Raw genomic sequence first — 11,209 nt, 5'->3', positions numbered from 1 at the left:
TTTGATATCATTTGTTGTTTTTCATTTCTGATAGTTATGTGGGTTTTTAAAAAGCTTAATTGGATGTTTGATGTTTGTTATTAAGCTTGCTGGGAGTCTCCTGGTGACTATGATCAGGAGATAGACTTCCCTTTTCACATTCCCTTAGCAGGTGTTGTTGGCTCTTGTCTCAGTGGTGGAATATAATGGGGTATGCTTATAGCTTGGCTATATGGCCATGATTGCTGCCTCTTCTTGGGTAACATAGGGAGAAAAGGCTCCCATGCCTCCAAGAAAGATCAAAAGGACCAAAAGCAGAAGTAATATAAATGCAGAGACAAATACCACCACTTTGGAACAGAAATGAAGTTGTGGTCGACTGTCCCAAGCTACACAGTCAGTGTGTGTGCAAGGTAGAAGCCTCCCGCAGTGGGTGAGGGTGTCCGCTCACTCAGGCCCCTCCTCTAGTCACTACAATAAAGGTGCACAGGTAGATATTGAGAAGTTATTGGGAGAAAGATTGTCCACTATTTTTGTCTCTGAAGGTCAGTTAGGTGTCTGCATGTGTACAGCACAATTCTTGAGATAGTTGAGTCCTTTTATGTTGGGGTTTTATAAATTGTATTATAAGGGTCCTGCACACAGAGCCCAGGTAGCACAGTGGCAATGAATGGGGCCGCGACCCGCAAGTTCAGCAGCTCGAAACCACCAGCTGCTCCCCAGGAGAAAGGCAAAGTGCTCCGCTCCTGCAAAGACCCACAGCCCCAGAAACCCCGCACAGGGTTGTCTGGAGTCGGAACCGACTCCAAGGCGCACAGCCATGAAGGGTCTAGCTCAAATCAATCTTTGGGCTGTGTCTCTGTGGCTGACGTCATTAGTGGCCACTAAGCTCCCTCTCTCTGTACTGTGGGGGAACTGCAGGGTCAGGACTATTTTTGGGGGGTGCACATCCACCCGCCTGATGCTGTCCTGGCTGAGTGAAGAAGACGCTCCAGGGAAGATGTGGGAGAAATGTGTAGAGTCTCCCATGCCTCTTTATGCAAGTGTCTCTGTGCCTTTTAGAGGAGGTTCACTGAGCCGGACCGGCTGTAGCCCTGCCCTCTAAACTCTGTCAGGGTGTCCCATCTCCCAATTCCTAATTCATAGTATTTTCCTTAATATAGTGATTTTTTTTTTTTTCACTTGCGAGTGCAGGAAACTGCCGTCCTGGACCTTATGGTAGATCTGGAACTCTGGAGTTGTTCTGTGAGCGCTTCTTGCATGAGATCTCAGTCCCTCTCTAGCACAGAGATTTCTCTGCCTGATTTTCTCCACTGCCACCGAAACCAGAAGACCACCAGCATCATTTTTAATGAGTGCATAGTATTCCACTACATAGATATATCTTATCATTCTAAACCAAAACCAGTTGTTATCTTAAATGGAATCCTGAGGATAAACTTTCTTAGGTATATATATTTTTCATGAACATAATTTTTTTACTTAAGATAAATTTCTAGCATCAAATAAGATGCATAATTTCAAGACCTTTGAGATACACTGATAAATTCCCTTCAAAAGCGTTGTCCCAATTTACTGATACAGCCACAGAAAACAACTTTTATGACTCTTTTCCAATCAGTTGGGCTCTTTTAAACCCTAAAGTTTATGACTCATTTCCATCTTTGTGAGATTTTCCTAAAATCTCATTTTTTATTTGATTTCTCTGCATATGGATGATATTTGATTTAACAAAAATACTAATGCTGACTATTGACTATCCATTCTTGGCCCCACTATTTGGAAATGCCAATTGTTCTGTATGTTTCCATAATTATCCCATATTACATAGGGTATAACTCACTATTATGCTTTCAAAATACTTATAAACACTCATCATATTAATTTAGAAGTCAAAATGCTCTTATATCTACCTATGTGAGGCCTTCTAACATCAATTACAAGGCACTAGAAACCCATAAGTCATTAGAAAGTTGTTTAGAGAATTTCTGAATTTAAAGATAGAAACAAAGTAGCATATGAAAAATGTGGTAAACAATCTTTAAGATAAATTGACCTTGTCCCTATATTGCTGTAGTAAAAGAAAACATAACATAGTTAATCTTTGTAAACTAGCCTTTATACATAAATCTAAACAACCTCCATATAAAGTTAGTTTTTCCATCTCTTTAAAGAATGATGTTGGGATCTGGATTGGGATTGTAGTATACGTATAGGTCACTTTTGGTAATGTTGACATTTTCACAATGTTAAAGTTTTCTATCAATGACCATGGTATGTTCTTCCATTTTTATAGATACTGTTTCTCACTCATTAGATTGGCCAAATTCTAAAACTAGACCACAAACCTGTTGGTCAGGTTATGGGTGAGGAGAAAGTCATGCATCTATTTCTGGAGGGAATATCTAACAAAGGTAAATATGAATTTATCCTTTGACCTAGGTAATCCCAAAGATACCCTCTCTAACATTATGAAAATACAAATGCCTAAGAAGTCCTAGTGTGGCACTGAGGAAAAAGCACTGGGCTGATTACCACAAGGTCAGCAGCTCAAATCTACCAGCCCCTCCTCAGAAAACCCATACAAGGTCACTATGAGTCAGAATCAACTCAATGACACTTGACAGCAACAATACCTCCACAAGAAAAAGACAAATCATTCAATTTAAAAATGGGCAAAGGACATGAACAGATACTTTACCAAAGACATCCAGGGGGTCAACAAACATATGAAGAAACACTCATGATCATTAGCCGCTGCTGCTACTGCTGTGTAGTGTCAAGGTGGTTCTGACTCACACCAACTCTGTATAGGGTTTCTAAGGCTGTAAATCTTTACGGGAGCAGAAAGCCTCATCTTTATTGCATGGAGCAGCTGGTGGATTCAAATTGCTGACCTTGCACTTAGCAACCAAATATGTACAGAACCCATTACACTACTAGTGCTCCTTAACCATTAGAGAAATGCAAGTCAAAACAACAATGAGATATCATCTCACCCCAGAATTAATAGCAAAGTTCAAAAAAAACAGAAAACAACAAATGCTGGCAAGGGTGTGAAGAGACTAGGACCCTCCTACATGTAGGACTGTAAAATGGTGCAACCACTCTGGAAAACAGTATAGTACGTCCTCAAAAATATGAATATACAGATTCCATATGTTCATTTGGTTGTTGTTATTAAATGCTGTCAAGTCTATTCCAGCCCATAGTGACTCTATATAGGGTTTCCAAGGAGCAGGTGGTGAACTTGAACCACCAACCTTGCAGTTCAAATTACTTTTCAGTCTGACACATTAGCCCACATAGCCACACCAGGGCTCCATAATTCATTTGGTACATATCCTCAAAAAAATAAGAACTGTGACAGGAAAGATATATGCACACCCATGTTCATTAGCAGTGCTATGCACAATAGCAAAAAGATGGAGACAGCCTAAATGTTCATGAATGGAAGAATGGATAAATAAAATTTGGGACATACACAAAATGGAATACTATGCAATGCTGAAGAATAACAATGAATCTGTGAAACACCTCAGACCTGGATGAACCTAGAGGACATTATGCTGAGTGATATTAGTTAATAACAAAATGATAAATATTGTATGAGACCACTATTGCAAAAAGTCATGAAAAGATTTTCATATTAAAAGAAATATTCTTTGATAGTTACCAGGGGTAGGAGGGAAGGGAGAATAATTCAATGGCTAAAGAGTAGACATGTGTTAACTTGGGTGATCGGGAAGGCAGTGTACAACAAGAAGGAAGTTGGGCAGAAGGACAATGAAAGCAGGGGAAGACACAAGGAAAAGTGCAAGTGCTAAAGGAAATAGAAGCAAATACTGTTATGTACACAATCTTTCAATAACAGTCCTTAGAAACCCTATACAGGGTCACTATGAGTCAGAATCTACTATACAGCACTTATCATCCACAACAATGGGTAGATACCTGGGTATACAGGCTAAATAGGTATGGGAGGGAGAGTGGGATTATGCCCACAAATAAATAAAAATTTGACAGCAGATATTTGTACATGTGTACTTACCTTTGCCACAAACATACTGATGAATTTGGTGGGATATACAAGGGACAAAATTGTGAGGAAATATCTTAGAAGTTTTCAAATGCCATGATGGCATGGTTTGCCGTACTTGGGAACTCAGGACCAGAGTCTCAGGGAACACCATAGTCAATTTGGTTACAATAAAGTACACAAAGATAATGTTCTGCATCGTACTTTGGCGAGTAGCAACTAGGATCTTAAAAGCTCATGAGCAGCCATCTAAAGTGCAACTATTGGTCTCTCCTTGTGTAGAGTAAAGAAGAGTGATGAAAACTGAAGATACTTGGAATCAATTAGTCCACTGAACTAATGGAATATATCAATTTCCATGACCTTGAGACCAGAAGAACTAGATGTTATCCAGTTGACACTACCAAATCTTCTGATAGGAATCACATTAGACAGTCCTGGATAAAGTGGGAGAAAATGTGGAACAAAACTCAAAATTATAAAACAGAAAATACAAGAGTTACTGGTCAGAAAGAGACTGGAGGAACCCGAGACTGTGGTCCTTAATCACCCTTCTGGTCTGGAATTGAACTAACCCTTGTTGCTCAATTTTCAGCCAAGCAGTAGATAAGTGTATAGAAGGGACAACAACACTAGTGAGGCATACACACTATGGAACGATCAACCACTCAAGATCAAAAGGGCATCATTTCCCTAAGGACAAAGTTCAGAAGGGTTGGGAAAGAAGGTGGAATGGAAACAGGAAACCCAGGGAGGAAGTGGGACACGTGATACTACGTTGAAGGGATTGCAATCAGTGTAATGACAAAAAGTCTATGATTTATTGAATGTAAAACGGATGATCTGCTCTATAAATCTGCACTCAATTCACAATAAAAAGTTTAAAAATAAAAAAATTAAGTTGCAGTACAAGAAAAAATAAAATGACAGGTAGAAGGAAGAGTTTCACTATATATCTTCATATACTTTTTGATTTATGATCTGTGTGAATTTTAATGTGTCATATAATTTTTAAACCCTTAAACTTACCAGTCAAAACATTTTAAAGTCACATATTTTGGGCACCCTTTTTAGGAGATGTTATCTACTTCAATTCTGAATGCTGTTGTTGTTGTTGCATGCTGTTGATTCGCTTCCGACTCATAGTGACTCTGTATAGGGGTTCCAAGGAGGGCCTCGTGGGTTTGAAGCACTGACTTGCAGTTAGCAGTCCAGTGCTTATCCTTCAACAGCACAATGATGTAGAAAACCAGACTTATGAGGATGAAGGACACTCAGCTTCATCTGAACTCTTAAAATACTAAATGTGTACAATTTACTGGATCATGTATCACATTAGCCATATATTTATATAAGCAGCCTATCATTTTTCACCAATCATGGTAAACATTTCCTATATTCTAAATATATATAAATCATTCTTACCTCTAATATCTTGAAAACGCTTATTGCTCTTCAATGCTAAAAGGGCAGTCTTTAAGGAAACCTGTCCCTTTTCTATAAAAACAATAAAAAAGAGAAGTCAAGAAACATACAGGACTTTCATAGTAAGCTAAATTGGTTCACTTAATTTACCCTTAACATATCTTATAATTTCCTACTGCACCGTTGTGGATAATGCCACATACTCAACCAAATCCTGGTGGTGGGGGTGGTGTGCCATGGAGTCGGTTCCGACTCATAGAAACCCTGCATCTTTCTCCCATGGAACGGCTGGTAGTTTCGAACTTCTGACCTTGAGGTTAGCAGCCTGAAAATCCTAGTCATGTCAAAATCAGCTCATAATTTTCCAGAAAACCTTCTCTTGAGCTAATATTCCCCTTTACCTTCTGCCCTATCCCTTTCCTTTGCAATCTAATTTCTGAAAAGGAATGTTTTACTCATCACATCTTTATTCACACCTCAAACTCTGCAATCTGGCTTCCTCCTCCATGGAAACTGCTCCCACAAGTTCACGAGTTAATTATTGCCAAACCAATGAACACTTTTACATTTCTATCTTAACATTTTCCTCCTTCACACTTTCTTCCCTCCTATCATTCTGGTGACTTCTTCTCAATGTCCTTTGCAAACTGCTGTTTCTCTATTATTACTAAGGTATTTACATACTGTCCCAGACCCTCATCTCATACTCTATATGTTAATGTTAAGTGCTGTTAAGTCAGTTTCAACTCATAGCAACCCTGTGTAGGGTTTCCAAGAGGCAGCTGGTGAGTTTAAACTTTGCTATTCAAAATCAAACCAACCTTGCAGTCTAGTGTTTTAATGTACAGCGCCACACCAGGACTCTACTTTCCCTGAATTCTCCTGTAACTACAAATTGTATGTTGAAGACTGCCAAATTTCTGTTTCCAGCTTACCTACAACTCTATGTTCACAATCACCTCAGACACGATATTTCCTAATCTCCTCATTTTCACAGTAAAACCTGCATCTCTCCTCTGCATTCCATATCTTAGTAAAGGACATCATCATGAAATAAATCACCCAAGCCAGAAGTCAGTTGTTATGTTGTTGTTGTTGTTAAATGCCATTGAGTTGGTTCTGACTCATAGAGACACTGTTCAGGGTTTTCAAGGAGTGGCTGGTGGGTTTGAACTGCTGACTTTGTAGTTAACAGTCCAGTGCTTATCCTACAGTGAGTGCTACACCAGGACTCCGTATGTTATTTTAAGATGCCTTCAAATTGGTTCCAAACTCACAGCGACTCCATGCACAATGAACGAAACTCTACCTGGTCCTGTGCACAGACTCACAAGTGTTATGTTTGAGCCCACTGTTGCTGCCATGCTATTCGGCGTCTTGCCTCTTTCTCATTGACCTTCCACTTTGCCAACCATGATGTCTTTCTCCAAGAACGGATTCCTCCTGACAACATGTCCAAAGTACAAGAGTCAAAGTTTCACCACCCTGGCTTCCAAGAAGCATTCTTCTAAGACAGATCTGTTTGTTCTCTGGCAATACGTGGTACTTTCAATATTTTTCTCCAACACCATAATTCAAATGCATTGATTTTTCTACAATCTTTTTCTTTATTCATTGTCCAATTTTCACATGCATATGAGGCTATTGAAAAAGCCATGTCTTGGGTCAGGTGTACCTTAGTCTTCAAACTGACATATTTGCTCTTAAGCACTTTAAAGATGTCTCTTTTGCAGCAGATTTGCATAATAGAACAGAGCGTTTGATTTCTTGACTGTTGCTACCATGAGTGCTGATTATGGATCCCAGCAAAATTATATTTTTGACAACTTCAATCTTTTCTACACTTACCATGATGTTATTTTTTGGTTCGGTTGTAAGGATTTTTGTTTTCTTTACACTGACGTGCAATCCATACTGAAGGCTGTAGTTTTTTATCTTCATGAGTATTTGAAGTCTTCTTTGAGTCCAGTAAGTAAAGTTACATCATCTGCATATCACAGGTTGCTAATGAGTCTCCCTCCAATCTTGATGCCACATTCTTCTTCATATAATCCAGCTTTTTAAATTATTTGATTAGCAAACAGATTGACTAAGTATTCCTAATTTTAAACCATTCAGTATTCCCTTGTTCCATTCTAATGATTGCTTCTTGGTCTCTGTGGCGGTTCTGCATGAGCCCAATTAAGTATTCTGGAATACCCATTCTTCACAATCTTATTCATAATTGGTCTTGATCCACACAGTCAAATGTCTCTGCATAGTCAATAAAGCACAAGTAAATGTATTCCTTGTATATCAGCCAAGTTCTATTAGATGTCAGCAATGATATCCTTAGTTCTATATCCTCCTCTGAATCCTGCTTGAATTTCTGGTAGTTCCCTATCAATGTACTGATGAAACAGTTTTTAAATTATCTTCAGAAAACATTTACTTGCATGTGATGTTAATGTTATTGTTCAATGGTTTCCACATTCTGTTAGGTCGCCTTTCTTTGAGATGGACACCTTTCTTGGCCAGGTAGCTGTCTTCCAAATTTCTTGGCATAGATGATTAAGTACCTTCAAAGTTACATCCATTTGTTGAAACATTTCCATTGATATTTCATCAATTTCTAGAGCCTTGCTTTTCACCAATGCCTTCAGTGCAGCTTAGACTTCTTTTTAACCATCAGTTCTTAGTCACATGCTACCTCTTGAACTGACTGAACATCGACCATGGTTGAGAAATCGATTACACATCCTCAATTCCTTTCCCTCGCCTTTCTGTAATGTAAACAATGATGAGTTCTGTCTCCACAGTCTCATATATGTCTCTTTTCTATACCTAGAGTCAATGTCTTAGTCTAGCCACTCATAATCCTTAACCTGGATTATTACATGCTGTCTAAAATGTCTCTCTGCATCTCAGATTGGTCTCTCTCAATCACTGCAAAACAGAGAAACAAGAATGGCTATTTAAAATGCAAAATTAGTCATGTCATTTTACAACTTTCAATTCTACAATAACTCCCTAGAGCCTTTAAGATAAAATTCAAACTCTTTTACTCAGAAAAGAAAAGGGAAAAAAATGTTTCTTTATCTTCTCTTGACTATGTGACCTATTTCTCTCTCCCTCTCCTAGTATCTCACCAAGTCAATGGCCAAACATTGGTTCTTCAGAGCTTGCTGGAGAAAAATATACATAAACACATGCACATGCCCAGCATCTAATGCAAATATTGTGAGGCATGAGATCAGGGATGAAATCAAAGTATCTGGATATATAACAAATTCCCTTGGAAATTCTGATGTAAATCAGTTTGAGATCCACTGCTACAAATCCTATTGGAATACTGAAATAAACAGGGATTCTGCAAATCACTTAATACTTTTGAGGAATATTTTATTTTCTAAGTTTCTGAATAACAAAATTCTAAACTGTTTTCAAATATATTTCAATTAACTTTAAGTCAAGCTCCTTGACTTCTCCATGAACTTTCTTTCTTCTACACTTTGCACATGCTAAGTGTTCCCTCCTAACTCCTTTTGGTTCCCAGAACCCCCAACTCCTGACTAACACATACTCATATTCCAAATTCAACTCCAATGTCCTCTCCTCCAAGAATTCCCCCTTCTGACCTCTCTATCCAGCCCTGTATGGGTTAGGTACCAAGTGTCTATACTGCCATAGCATCCTATGTCTATTTATTTCATAGCATTTAGCACTGGTGTTCTTAATTGTTTGCCATCTCAATAGGCTTTAAGCTATTAAGAAACTATCTTTTATCTTCATGTATTTCATGCTTTGCAAGCAATAGGTGTTCAATAAATTTTCACTGAATGAATATATTAGTTCTCCTCTGAATTCCTATAGAACTCAATGTATTATCGTTTCTTTGGAAATTATTCAAGAACTGGCATATAACATTTCACAATTCATTATACTTTTGTTTTCTACATTATTATATGCATTTTGTTGTTTATATCTTGCCTTATCAACTAGGTTAAAAGTTTCCTAAATATGAATATTTTCTATTTCTGTGAATGCATCACATGTTAATATAAGATCTTACATACAAAGGCCTTAAGATCATGTTTGCCATATATAATCACAGGCCCTGTCCTGCATGACACCAAAACCAAACAAAACACATTGTCACTGAGTTGATATCAATGCATAGCAACCCTACGGGACAGAAGAGAACTGCCCCACAGGGTTTCCAAGGCTGGAAATCTTTACAGAAGCAGACTGCCATATCTTTCTTGTACAGAGTGGCTGATGGGTTCTAAGCAATGACTTTTCAGTTATCAGCTGAGCATTTTAACCACTGCCCCACCAGGACTCCTTACACAACAGCAAAGGGTACCTCTTAAACAGATGACAGTGTGCCCCTAACGTTGTGCAGTGCAATGGCCCTGGTCAGCATGATTGATAAAGCAATGCCAAAATGCAATAAATTAATGAAAAAATAAAATACTTTTAGAGGTGGATTTTGAATCAATTTTAAACACGCACACAAATAATTGCCACATTTTCAAAATTATGTGTTACATTTTCTCTGAAATCTCTTAGGATTTACATCCATGCCATAAAATATAGAAGGGTGATCAAAATACACATCTCAGGCTGTAACAAGAGAGTCTTCTCTTAGTTAATAGCAGTTTCACTTCATATCTTAGAGAATTATTTTACCTTCTGTGATTTACATGTAGGTACTCAAAACAAGCTAGCAAACACACTCAGATGGAATTAACACAGGGTACTTGATAGGGCTATAAAGTAGGGCTTATTCCACACACACACAAAAATTCTTAAACACATAAAATGTATTTTTCCTTTATGAAAAGTTTTTCAATCAAAATACATGTATGATTCTAGTAGACTTGTTCTGTCAGAGTGCTTTTTCCCTGGATAATCAAGAGAACATTGTTGGAGGATGGGAATGTAGGATAGGGAAAAAGAATGGAATCCCCAAGATATGGTAACAGTAGAAATTTGATAAAGCCCATTACTCTTAAAATATAAAAATAACTGCTGACACTTTATTATGAAAAGCAACTGATCATGATGTTACATACCATCAACATCAAGCGTTTTCTCTAACATCTCATGTTCTTCAGCCTTTAATTGAATATTAAGGTCATCAAAAGCATCTTTCAAGTCATTAATTTGAATTCTGTCACAAGTCATCAAGTTGACAGTATTGAGAGCAGTGTGTATATCTGAAAATAAACAGGGATTCTGAAAAGCTAGAGGAAATTTTTCATTTTCTAAACTTCTGAACATACAATTCTAAACTGTTTTCAGACAAATTTCAATTAACATTATCTTTATGATTTCAAAAATTAATGGAATAAGCCAAATAATCCTTTACTCCAAGTAAATATTTGGAGTATTTATACTCCAAATAAAGGAATACTTCCTGAATTGATCAGATATTTTGTCTCAATATAAAGAAATCAAGCTAACTGAGATTTCTCTATGCAACTCCACAAAATGATCAATTTTTTTAAACATTAGAATGCAGTAATTATTATATTACCTAGAGAAACGTTTCTTCCATAGACCATCAATTGCTGTGGTCTGTGGAAGAAATATGCAAATTCAAATTGGAGCTGAAGTACATGCAAACAAGTCTACGAGAGACAAAATATGACCTTGGATATATCCCACCTGAATTTAGAAATCATCTGAAGAACAAATTTGATACATTAAACACTAAAGACTGAAGACCAGAAGAGTTGTGGGATGACATCAAGAACATCATACAGGTAAAAAGTAAAAAGT

The sequence above is a fragment of the Chrysochloris asiatica genome, unplaced genomic scaffold (genome assembly GCF_000296735.1).
Source record: "Chrysochloris asiatica unplaced genomic scaffold, ChrAsi1.0 scaffold00007, whole genome shotgun sequence".
In the NCBI taxonomy this organism is placed as follows: domain Eukaryota; kingdom Metazoa; phylum Chordata; class Mammalia; order Afrosoricida; family Chrysochloridae; genus Chrysochloris; species Chrysochloris asiatica.
The sequence above is the reverse complement of the archived record's forward strand: the minus strand, read 5'-3'. Positions refer to the sequence as shown.